Source organism: Coregonus clupeaformis, chromosome 15, assembly GCF_020615455.1.
Source record: "Coregonus clupeaformis isolate EN_2021a chromosome 15, ASM2061545v1, whole genome shotgun sequence".
Lineage (NCBI taxonomy): Eukaryota > Metazoa > Chordata > Actinopteri > Salmoniformes > Salmonidae > Coregonus > Coregonus clupeaformis.
Window position 1 is genome coordinate 28101198 of NC_059206.1, and position 13982 is coordinate 28115179.

Genomic DNA, 13982 nt, shown 5'->3' on the forward strand with positions numbered 1-13982 from the left:
TGATGGCGTTTCAAATCCTGTCTAGTGCAGAATTAGAACCCTTCTTCTGGAGTTTCCAAATACTGTAAACGGGAGTCCCTCAAGTTTTTTGTATTCCCTGCTCTTATATGGTGTGCTGATAAAGTCATCATAGGTAATTCAAAAAGGTCTGTTTCTAATCTGTTTAAACAAAGCACACAAAAAAAGGTGGAATTCCTAGATTTGAGTTGATTTAACATGGACTTTAACATTTTTTGACTTAAGTCAATGGTTTGTTAAGTTTACTTGTCTGAATCGGGCCCTATGTGCTGAATGTAACAAGGGTGGTTCAGCACAAAGGTTTAGTCCTGAAGACCGGCTGAGTGGACTAAGGCAAAGTTTTGACATGCAGGAGACCTGGGTTCACATCCACCATCTCACATAAAGACCAGTTATGAAGGTCCACTTTATACATTACCTCATGTTACCCCTGCTATAAGTTACTTATCCCTAAAAATGTTGATTGTAACATCATTTATATATAATATCACTGGGCCTAGCAAATGTAGCTTATAATTACTGCCATTGTCTATCCTAGGAAAAGTATAAAATTCCCAGTGTCTTCTTTAAAATGTTGATTCAAATATTGTCTGAAAATCATCATCAATCAATATTTACGCTATAAACCATTGGCATTTCAAAACCATTTGATTATATGAGAGACACAGTCTGCCAAAACATGCTTTTTGTGTTTTGATGCTACCTTTTACATCGACTGACACACCAACAATGGTTTTCACAAGGCTCTCTTAAAAACACCAATATTCAGATTGAAGAACCACTTTGGGTGTTTCAGAGTACTTCCATTATGTTTTGAAATACATTCAGTGTATTATAACACTTACATTGGGTTTACTTTCAAACACCTTCCAAACACCAGATCTCAGCTTAGGTGCAGTACTTTTCATGGTTTCGCTACACAATGATGGTGTTTTGAGTCTTTCTATTAAACAGTGTATCTACTGTATTTATCCTGCTACTGGTCACTATTACTCCTGTTTACCTGTATATATTACCATTAGTATATTACCATAAGTATTTATATATTCCTGCTACCAGTCACTCTTCAGCCCTCTTTACATGTATATCGGCCTATCACGCCTACACTGACACTCTTACACTATTACACACACACACACACACACACACACACACACACACACACACACACAAACACCCACACACTAACCCCCACACACTAACACCCACACACTTACACTTACTTACACACTCACTACCACACACACACCCACCACTTCTGCTGCTGCTATACCATTTATTATTATTATTATTATTATTATTATTATTATTATTATTATTATTATTATTATTATTATTATTATTTATCCTGCTACCAGTCACTTTCTCCTAATCCCCAGCCTACATGTACATATCTACCTCAAATACTCCAGTATCCCTGCACATTGTACATTTGGTACCGGCCCTGACCCTGTATATAGCTTCCTCTCTTATTTCTCATGTTTTTTTGTTTTTTGTTTGCTTTTATTAGTTATACTGTTTTGATATGGAATACTGCACTGTTGTGTAGGGCTTGCAAGTTAAGCATTTCACTATATGTGACAAATAAAACTTGAAACTTGAAGATCAGAATTGTGCTGCCTGTGTAAACGCAGCCTAACTGACTAAAGTTGCAATTCAGTCTAAACTTCATGAGGACAAATTCTAATTCAGTTGATTACAATCCTAGCATGCACTATTTTCACTTGATAATTGTCTTTCCTGAATATTTCACTTCCCACCAATGGATCTTTGAAGTCAATTGTACTATAGGAGGATGATAAACCTTTTATAGTAGTGAATCTTATGTTTATTCAGTTTGCAGGGATCCGTTTATGCATTAACATAAGGTGTGTGTCTGTTTCTGTGTGCATGTGTGTGCACACTTAAATGTGAATAAAATGTGTGTGCACCAGCAATTAGAATAGGGTAAATCCATATTAATTCAATCACTTTTTGACAGCATCCCCCATGGAAGAAATGGTCAGAAAGTGACATTCAGAAGATAGAGATGCTCAAAGTTGACCCATTTTGCATACCCTACCATACCATGAGACATCCGTGTCTTCATCACTGGAAAAGATAAACGGTTGAGTTTGATATCATTTAAAAGCTTACAAACAGGGTTGTCAAAATATTGTATAATTTCTTGATTATTGTTTTTAAAAAATAAAACATCGCACATTTATTTAACCTTTAACGTCAGTTATCTAAAAATGCATAATCTCTGATTTGTTTCATATTCGCATATGTTGTAGCTTATGCCGCATTCAAAATAACTGGGAACTGGGAACTCGGAAATATCAGACTTCCGACTGGGTAAAATCGTTTTGAATGGTCATCCAACTTGGAATTCCAAGTCGGAAACTCAGGAATCTTTCTAGAGCTCCGAATTTCTGACCGAAAGATCACTGACGTCATGATTTGACCTCGTTTTTTTCCATGTTCCCAGTTGTCTTGAAAACACCATTAGACCCTACTTTACATCATCTGAGGTTTTTGTGTTGTGCTCGCCATCGGTTGAGACACAACATGCTCTTGAATACAGGGTGGGTGTCATTTCAATCATATAAATATAATTCATAGAATGGACCTGTCCCTTCACTACTGGTACACCATTTAAATTTTAATTGAATTGAAATGCTAACTTCTAATTATTACCACAAAGATGGCCACTGGTCCACCCACCGTCGAATGTCAACTTAAATGGTCATATCTATTCTATTATCTATATTTCTATAGTTTCAATATGTTTCCAATGGAGGTTAGACAGTATAATTTAAAACAACAGATATTCCCATTCAAGTCAACATTCACTGATGTGTGGACCTCCAAAAATCTTTGTGGTACAATTTGAAAGTCGAAATGTCAATTGTATTGCAATTTTAGTATATTTATTGGCTTCAAGAGCATGTTGTGTCTCAACCGATGGCGGGCACAACACAAAATCCTCAGATTATGTAAAATAGGGTCTAAACTAAAACATATGCGAATATGAAAAAAATCTTAGTTTACGCGTTTTTAGGTTATTGACGTTTAAGTTAAAGAAATGACAATTTTTATATATACAGAACCAGTCAAAAGTATGGACACACCTACTCATTCCAGGGTTTTTCTTTATTTTTATTATTTTCTACATTGTAGAACAATAGTGAAGACATCAAAACTATGAAATAACACATATGGAATCATGTAGTAACCACAAAAATGTTAAACAAATCAAAATATATTTTATATTTGAAATTCTTCAAAGTATCCACACTTTGCCTTGATGACAGCTTTGCACACTCTTGGCATTCTCTCAACCAGCTTCACCTGGAATGCTTTTCCAACAGTCTTGAAGGTGTTCCCACATATGCTGAGCACTTGTTGGCTGCTTTTCCTTCACTCCTTTACTCATCCCAAACCATCTCAATTGGGTTGATGTCAGGGAATTGTGGAAGCCAGGTCATCTGATGCAGCACTCCATCATTAGGCTGGGCACAGTTTGAGAAGATTGCTTTTGTCTACGAATGAATGATTTTAGAGAGAATGAGAGCTTTAGAATGCATCGGTTCATGTTTCAATATTTGTGATGGCTTTATGATCCTAGTTTCAGAGGACAGGCACACCATGTCACATGATGTCTGGGGTTTTGTTCTTTTAGTAAATCTTACTGAATCCTACCACCCACCAGCACGCTGTCCAGGTCATAACACACACACACAAACGCACACACTGATGTAGCTGGAATAGGAGTCAGACTTGAGAACATACTCTGCCTGGTGCCTACGCTAGGTGTGGGTTTGTTTATGAGGTGAAGAGGAAGCTGTGTCGTCTTCTTCCAGCACTCTCACTAAGTATACCTGGGGACTCAATGTCTGCTCTTAAGACGTCTGCAGACCTAAGATTAACACCCCCACACACAGTAGACTGTAGAATCTTCACATCTTCACTCTTTCTCTCTCTCTCTCTCTCTCTCTCTCTGTCTCTGTCTCTGTCTCTGTCTCTGTCTCTCTCTTTCTCTCGCTCTCTCTGTCTCCATATCTCTCTCTCTTTGTCTCTCTGAATCTCTTTCTTTCTCTCACTATTTGATTTATTTTCATTTAGTTTTTCCAATTCTCAAATTCAGTTGGACTGTTCTCCAAAACCTAGCACATTACATTTAAAATACCACTCTCTTAGGGACATATCCCTCTCTAATGCTCTGCCAGTCGCTCTCTCTGTGTGTGTGTGTGTGTTTGTGTGTGTGTGGGGGGGGTAGTTCTCTGGTTCCTCATGGGACTGGCTATGTCTCACAGCCTCTGACAGAATATCCACTCCACTGGAGACATATTCACCATGCAGTGGGTGTTCTAATCAATTATATTCCTCCTTTGTCATTGAACCAATCAGTAGCTGTTTTATTTGCATATGCCTCGGTGCCTCTGTGTGATATCCGAAGAAAATTGCTCAACAAAAATGAGCTACACAGACAGATGTACCTTTACAAACCTGTGTGACTGATGCCCTCCTGAGGCACAACTGAAAAGGCAGCTGTAGTATTTTATAGCAGAGCACCTCACTCTGTCTGGTCTGATGTCATACCATTGATGTCTGACAGCAGACCTGACAGAGAGACATTCTGTCATTAACTCCCTCCCACCACGCCTCAATTCCTTGACAGCTCCTCTAGTAATGGATGGTGATAGTGATGATGTCACCACCAACACAAAATTCATTTTCAGACTATTGACTGATTTAGGATCGTCAATCTGCGACTTAGCTGCCTCTGTGGAGTTCTTCTGACCTTGATACTTTTTTCCCTCTGTTTAGCAGCAGCGTTACAGTAGCTGAATTCTCACTGGTAGAGATGTGATATACGCACAAACACACACACACACACACACACACATGCACAGTAGTAACTGGCTAGAGATCTAATATCTTTCTTTCTGGCTTTGTGGAGGGAAATCCCATGAACTTCAGATCACTGAGCTCATTATGCGCTGCTGCTGGCCTGTACTTTTACAACCCGAGTTAGCCAATTAAGACCTCTGTAATGTGTATTACCATTACCCCCCTCCCCAATGAATTTGTCCTCCACTAAATGTCATTGTTTCACTCCGTTGCCACGTTCAGGAATTAGCGCCTTGGCTTCCTTACATACACATTAACTTTTTTAATGGAGCTGAGTCAGTGGCTGTTTACGATCAGCTTCTTTGGCTGATGACATAACATCAGGTAGTTAACGACTGTTGTCTCTCTGTCAAAATGTCCCCCTCAGTGGGTTGACTGTCAGGCATGTTATACAGTGTCTTCAGAAAGTATTTATACCCTTTGACTTATTCCACATTTTGTTGTGTTACAGCCTGAATTCAAAATGGATTCGATTTTTTTTCACACCCATCTCCACACAATACCCCATAATGACAAAGTGATTGTGGGGTAAATTTAAGTCAAAACTGTAACTCGGCTACTCAGGAACATTCACTGTCTTCTTGGTAAGCAACTCCATTTTAGATTTGGCCTTGTGTTTTAGGTTATTGTCCTGCAGAAAGGTGAATTCATCTTCCAGTGTCTGGTGGAAAGCAGACAACCAGGTTTTCCTCTAGGATTTTGCCTGTGCCTAACTTTCTTTTCTATCTTGAAAAACTCCCCAGTCCTTAGTGATTACAAGCATATCCATAACATGATGCAGCCACTAATATGCTTGAGCGTATGGAGAGTGGTACTCAGTAATGTGTTGTATTGGATTTGCCCCAAACATAACACTTATGTAGTATTAATTTAGTGCCCTGTTGCAAACATGTGTGGTGTACCTCACTGTTGGTGTGAGGCGCTTCCCAAATAAGAGCTAATGGAAGTTAATGAAAGAGCATGTAGTCACTGGGGCGCATAGAGAGGATAGGACACACACACACACAAACACACAAACACACACACACACACACACAGAAGGTGTCAGGTCACGGGAGACCATCCTGATGATTTGGGAAGTTATAATAGGAAACGTGAGAATCCTGGTTGCCTAGTGCCCACTTTAGGTGCTAACGTCACACTGCTTTTGCTGCACTCTCTCTCTCTCTCTCTCTTTCGCTCTCCCCTCCCTCCCTCTCTCTCTCTCTCTCTCTCTCTCTCTCTCTCTCTCTCTCTCTCTTTTCGCTCTCCCTCCTCTCTCTCTCTCTCTCTCTCTCTCTCTCTCTCTCTCTCGCTCTCTCGCTCTCTCACTCTCTCACTCTCTTTCCCTCTCTCTCCTCTCCCTCTCTCTTTCACTCTCATTCCCTCTCTCTCACCTTCACTCTCTTTCCCTCTCTCTCTCCCTCTCTCTCTCTCTGTCTCTTCTCTCTCTCTCTCTTTTCCCTCTCTCTCCCTCTCTCTCGCTCTCTCTTCTGTTTTGACAGCAGAAACATTGCTTCACACTGCAAACTCAGAGAAATCTACCCCCTATGGACAGAGCCCTGACACCAGTCAGATTACACACATTATCTAGGCAACAACACACACACACACACACACACACACTGCTCTGTACCCCGGCCCTAGAGAGACTGAAACCATATTACTGTAAGCCCACTGTTGTGGGCTCATACAGTATGGAGGTCTCCAGAGGTGTGTTCTGTTCTGTGTTTAATGATCTCCGCACTTGATCTGGCTCAGGTGACATACGAGGAGCAAGAGAAGAAGGATGAGAGAGATGGGAGGGAGGGAGGGAGGGAGGGAGGGAGGGAGGGGAGGGAGCGCTGGTGTTTAATCAGGGGACTATGGAAGCGCTGTCTGCCCCACTGTCAACTAACTGTCTCCCACACAGGACCAGGGCACATGCCACTGACTAACACCACACACACACACACACACACACACACACACATGCACACATACACACACATACACACACACACAATGCATGTTTCACAATCCATAGTGAGACCTAATTAAATCATTATTGACCATTGTTTCACATTGCCTCATAAGTCTAATTATATGTTTCTAATCCACTTCACAACATGTGTAAAAGCCTTGTCCTCCTCTCTCCCTCTCTCGTTCTCTATCTCTCTCCTATCTCTATTTCTAAATCTCTCTCTCTCCATCTCTCCCTCTTGATCTCTCCAGCTTTCTCTCTCTGTCTCTCCTTCTTTCTCTCCATCTCTCTCTCCCTCTCTCTCTATCTCTCTCTCTCTCTCTCTCTCTCTCTCTCTCTCTCTCTCTCTCTCTCTCTCTCTCTCTCTCTCTCTCTCTCTCTCTCTCTCTCTCTCTCTCTCTCTCTCTCTCTCTCTCGCTGTCTCTCACTAATGAGTGAGTGGCAGTACTCCAGGCATCCATTAGCTCCAGGGCTCACATCGATCTCCCATGGAGATGGAGATTGTGGAGCGTTTGTTTTAGCTATAGTAAATAATGAAGATGATAGTGATGATGGTGATGATGAAGATGATGCTGCGGCTGATGGTGATAATGAAGATGATGATTGTGGTGATGATGATGATGAAAATGATGATGATGATGATTGGAAGGGATCAGAATACAGATTAAAGAGGTGGAAGGAGTAGCCGCGTATACAGAATGTGATGTCACTGGAGTCGATGGACATCCAGTTCTGGTCGTCATAGATACCGTGGATACACCACAAACATACCCCTCAGCCTTCTACTTCCCTGATAAACCTGCACCCATCGTCTTTCCCAATCATCTTTTCTCTCTCCTCATCTTTTCCCCTCAAGGTGATTCCAATGAAAACATTGGCCTTGTTTTCCCCAGACCTCCTCTGTTGTTGTAAACACATTGCCAAACAGCAGGCATCGGTTAATGCAGCCAGAGCTCATATTTCATCATAACGCTGACATTTAGTGCCTTCTCTGTTTCACTAATCACCCAGCCATATCAATCAACAACACTCACAGCAGCTACTGGACAGCCATTTTGGATATTGTGTTTGACAGGAAATAGATTTCACTTTTCACATTGAGACAATATGTATTGGTGTGTTTCCATGTATTGGATACAGGCTAGTGAAGGAAATTCGATACATGCTCCTATGATCCGTCCGTGGCTATGTGGTTCAGACCTGCATGGTTCTTTAACTGGTTCTCTACTGTAGCTTCAGTGGAAGCTCCTCACAGGAGGAAGGGGAGGACCATCCTCCTCAGGGAATTTCATACAAATAAAAATAGTGAAACATTTAAAAAAGTTATCCTTTTTAGATAAAACTATACTAAATATATTAACCAAATAAATGATTAAAACACACTGTTTTGCAATTAAGGTCTACAGTAGCCTCAACAGCACTCTGTAGGGTAGCACCATGGTGTAGCCGGAGGACAGCTAGTTTCCGTCCTCCTCTGGGTACATTGACTTCTATACAAAACCTAGGAGGCTCATGGTTCTCACCCCCTTCCATAGACTTACACAGTAATTATGACAACTGCTGGGGGACGTCCTCCAACCTATCAGAGCTCTTGCAGCATGAACTGACATGTTGTCCACCCAATCAAAGTATCAGAGAATGAATCTAGTACTGAAAGCATAAGCTACAGCTAGCTAGCACTGCAGTGTGTAAAATGTGGTGAGTAGTTGACTCAAAGAGAGAGAAAGACAATAGTTGAACAGCTTTGAACAAATGTATTTATTTAAAAATGAAGGAGAAGCAAGAGAAAGAGAGAGAGAGCTATATTTCTTTGTATATATATTTTTTCAACTTTCAACTTACACTTAGCTAGGAAATTAAGCTAGCTAGTTTAGCCTAGTCAAACACCTGGCTCAAACAGAGAGGGATGCTATGTTAGCAAGCTGGCTATGGCTATCCAACACTGGAACTCTTCCAAGTCAAGGTAAGCTTTTGGTTTTATTAATTTATTGCCACTGGGGCCTGCCAGTGTAACTGCTAAACTGATTGCTGACTGTACACTGTACTGTGTGATTGTAGCAGGTTTACTAATGCGTTTGTTCTAGTAGCTATGTTGACTATGATGTTACGTAGCTAATATGGTGACAACGATGTAGATGTGTGTGTAGGGGTTAACAGTTATGATATTAAGGTTTGGCTTGGAAAGGTTATTTTGCCTGGTCACACACAGGCAGCTGATGTTTTGTGCACTGAAGTCCACAAGCAAAGGGAAAAGGTGAGAGGAGGAGAGCACGTAGATACGAGAAGGAATTATACAAGCAAAATGATCATGCTGTTTGTATGTGGCTGCTATGAAAGTGAACTGTATGATCAGGTGTGTATTCATTCCATAGATTTAGTTGAAAAACGTTTCTTAAATGGAAGCAAACGGAAGGAAATGGGGATAAACATAACTGAGTTTGTCCAATAGAAACTCTTGTTTGCAACTGTTGGACTAATGATTACCCTAGATCAGCTAGATGCAGGCAAGAGTGTGCAAGGCGGTATTGAATGTGTCACTGTCTGTCACCTTGATTACTCACATTTTTCTCTAGACCTGTGCACCGACGTTGTAAACTTTCATTCATAGGCTACTGTAGGTTGTAACAACCTCATGATGGGTACAGAGAAAATTTGAGTATCATGTAGCAGCCTAAACCTATCGATGTTACATTGAGCTGGGTGAATGGAATATGAATGACAGTCATCCAACATGCTGTAATAGAAATAAATCCATGCTCGTCATCTTAAACGGCACCGACCTATACTGTGTAGTGTATGTGGTGCTGTTAAGTGCAGTGTGTAGTGTGAACAGTGTGTGTAGTATGTGAGTGCTAGTCAGGGCTAGCTTATGCAGTCTACACCGAGAGGGAGGTGAGGCCAGGTCTGCTGACATCACCCTCTAAGGGAAAACAATGAACATTTCAGTAGGTGTTGCATAGTGAACATGCAGGGTAGAGCGGCAAACATACACACATACACACATACACACATACACAAAGGCTCACAGTGGATGAGTGGAAATGAGCTATGTGAGGATGCATACCAAATACACACACACACAAACATACAGACACACACACACACAAGCGACAAAGTGCTTAATGTCAGAGGCTGAACACACTCATATGCACACGCTTACACATGCATGCACACACACACAAACAAACACTCACACACACACACACACACACACACACAAGCGACAAAGTGCTTTATGTCGGAGGCTGAACACACTCATATGCACACGCTTACACATGCATGCATGCATGCATGCACACACACACACACACACACACACACACACACACACACACACACACACACACACTGGGAGCAGTGTTAGATGCTGCGTGGAGTGTCTTAGCATGCAGCAGGCACTGCAAGGTTATGGGGAGGGGAGGGAACAGTAATGTGTAAGGTGCACTAAAGGTGATTGCTTTCTTACTCCCTCCTCTTTTCTGTTGCCTTCCTGTGTGTGTGTTTGTGGTATACTGTATGAACAGGCAGCGTGTAATAAATTTATATCCCTCCCTCTCTCTCTCTCTCTCTCTCTCTCTCTCTCTCTCTCTCTCTCTCTCTCTCTCTCTCTCTCTCTCTTTGCTCTCTCTCTCTCTCTCTCTCTCTCTCCCTCTCTCTCTCTCTCTCTCTCTCTCTCTCTCTCTCTCTCTCTCTCTCTCTCTCTCTCTCTCTCTCTCTCTCTCTCTCTCTCTCTCTCTCTCTCTCTCTCCCTCTCTTTCTCTCTCCCTCTCTTTCTCTCTTTCTTTCTCTCTCTCTCTCTTTGGGCTTTGCGGAGTCCGTCATCAAAACACAAACGCATACACACTCTCTCAGGCTCGCTGGCTCGCGCTCCCTCTCTCTCAGTCGCTCATAAAGGAGGCAAAGGAACGTAAGAGAGGCAGACACAGGAAAGCATGTCTTCAGACTCCCTGTCAGGTATAGATTATCTGTTTTATATTTATCGTTTCTCTCTCTCTCTCTCTCATCCCTTGCTTGCACAGTTTTCCTGTTGTTTGCTTCCCTTCTCTTTCTGCTGTCCAATATCCTTTCTCTCCTCTTCTGTTTCTTCTTTCTCTCTATTCCTGTCTCTGTCACTATTACAGTTTCTCTCTATTTTTCTCAGTTTAGATGTCTTCTTGTATTCTCTTATCCGAAGTGAATGAGCTGAAGTTGCATAGAATGCACTAGTAACTACAGTGCACTCTCAGAAAAAAGGGTTCCAAAAGGGCTCTTCGGCTGTCCCCATAGGAGAACCCTTTTTGGTTCCAGGTAGAACCCCTTTTTGGTTTCAGCCGAATAACCATTTTAGGTTCTAGATAGCAAATATTTCTGTAATAGGGGAGTCAGTGTTGCGTTATAGAATAAGAGAACACAGACACAGTGGAGTGCAGAGTACAGAGCACAGTACAGTACAGATGTTGGAGTTGGGAGGACAACCACTGTAGCATACAGCACACTTCAACTGCACAGATGGAGAGGAGAAAAGAGAGCCAACTAGTAGAACAGATAGATAGACTATTGCATTCTTCTGACCTACTTACAGAGAAGCCAAGTACCACTTTCTCTCTCATTCCCTCGTTCTCTTGTTCCCATTTCCATGTGTCTCTGCCTGGCTTGGTTTGTGTTCTGTTTGTTAGTGCTGATTATGATGGAGTACACTGACAGGAGAGAGAGAGAGTGTGTGTGTGTGTGTGTGTGTGTGTGTGTGTGTGTGTGTGTGTGTGTGTGTGTGTGTGTGTGTGTGTGTGTGTGTGTGTGTGTGTTGTGTGTGCGTGTGTGTGTGTGCCCATGTGTGTACGTGTGCGCCTGTGTGTGCTTCTGCATGTTTCATGAAGAGTCAGTTTGACACGAGGGAGAAACCCTGGGAAAATGTAAATGAGTGGAACTGAGTGGAAATAGATTATATGAAATGGACTGTGAGAAGCAACATCAAAGGGAAATGTCCCTTGACTCTGATTGGTTTGTTAAATGATGTCAGCAGAGATCTCTACTTACTTGAATTTGTGTTGCCAGGGGCAATGCTGTTAGACATACTGTAGACCATAGTGAATGTTTTCATCCAAAGCCACTTTGACAGAGACATACATTCAGAACCTTATGTGGCCCATGTGGGATTCGAACCCACAATCTCAATGTTGCCGTTGCCATGCGCTAAGTAGCCCACTGAGCCAATGGAACCAGACTATCAGCTCTACTCAATGAGCACTACTTGTCTCTGAGTTTATATGGGAACGTCATTCTCTGTGTGTTGTTTTATGTTTCTGATGAACAACTGTAGCCCTGAATCTAATTCTATAGTTGGACATTGCTATAAACAGGCCTTTATTAGTGATGGGGGACACATTGATACAGTTACATATCCCGATATTAATTTGGACGCTATTATATAAATACTTTGACTCAAGTATTTATTTGTAAAAAACTAAAACAACTAATCGCTATGCAATGAATCAGGTGAATGGGGAGAATGGCAATACTTATCGTATCGGCACCTGAGTATGGTGAGGTCCCTGGCAATTCTCAGCCCTATCCGTTATGTGTATGTATTTGACAGTAATAGAAAGCTCAGTACAGTAAATGAACCTCTCACTCAGTGGGGTATAGAGAATGGTTTCCTGTTTGTTTAATCACAACTGGGTCACAGTTTCAGCTCTCTATTGAATTGAGTTACTGAACCGTTTCTGAATGTCTTTACTGTTGTGTAGCGACTGCTGATTGGTTCCTGAACATACATTGGGTTAACGTATTAAAAGTATTACTTTCAATCAGAGACTCTAATCTTAATCCAGGGATGAATTATAACTAACACCATGGCAATAACTGTCACCGTGGCTGATGCAGGGTTGCTGATGGATTCTCCAAATTAAGCTACTACTAATTGTGCTGTTATAGACACCTAGATGATAGTATTGACTCAAGAAAATAGTTAATTCCCCTGGCAATGAGTAAATGTCAACCTACCGGTATGGTAGTTACATATTCAACTATATATAGAGGTAAGAGAGAAGTTAAATTATGTCAGCATAGCGTCTCACTATCTCTCATATACGTGTAAGGCAGGGCTCTCCAACGCTCTTCCTGAAGAGCTATCCTCCTGTACGTTTTCGCTCCAACCCCATTTCCAACTAACCTGTTCAGCTTCTTAACCAGCTAATTATTAGAATCAGGTGCGTTATTAGGGTTGGAGTGAAAACGTACAGGATGGTACCCTCTTACAAAAAAAGGTGCTATCTGGAACCTAATGGGTTCTTCGGCTGTCCCCATAGGAGAACCCTTTGAAGAACCCTTTATTGTTCCTTGTAGAACCTTTTTGGTTCCAGGTAGAACCCTTTTGGGTTCCCTCTAGAACCTTTTCCACAGAGGGTCCTACATGGAACCAAAAAGGGTTATACCTGGAACCAAAAGTGGTTCTCCTATGGGGACAGCCGAATAAACCCTTTGCATTATCTATGCATAGTCACTTTACCCCTACCTAGATGTACAAATTACCTCGACTAACCTGTACCATTGACTCGGTACCAGTACCCCTTGTATATAGTCTTGTTATTGTTATTTTATTTGGTTATTATTTAATTGTTTTACTTTAGTTTATTTAGTAAATATTTTCTGAACACTATTTTCTTCAAACTGCATTGTTGGCATTTCACGGTAAGGTTGTATTCGGCGCATGTGACAAATAAAATTTGATTTGAATGCTTTTTTCTAAGTGTAGCTCTCCAGGAACAGGTTGGAGAGCCCTGGTGTAAGGTAATCTTATCAAACCAATCTTTCACTGTTGACTGTGTGCTGTATCTGTATTAGCACTGCTGATGGAAATAATCCATTGATATTCTCTTCAGTTTTTAACCCCACTGAGTATGAACGAACCCATGACCCCATGGCAGAGACAGTATATAGAGAGGAAGGATATCCATGGCTGGGTCTGCATTAACCTGCAATGGACAAAGTTGTACAGGGTGAATGGGGAACGGGACTTAAGGGAAGAGGGGGTTGTAAAATAATAAAATAGGCTATAGCCAACATCTGACATAGCTATAAATCGACTAAAACCAATGGAACTAAGGCCATAATGTATCCAACCCATCGAACTAAGGCCATCATTTGGAAA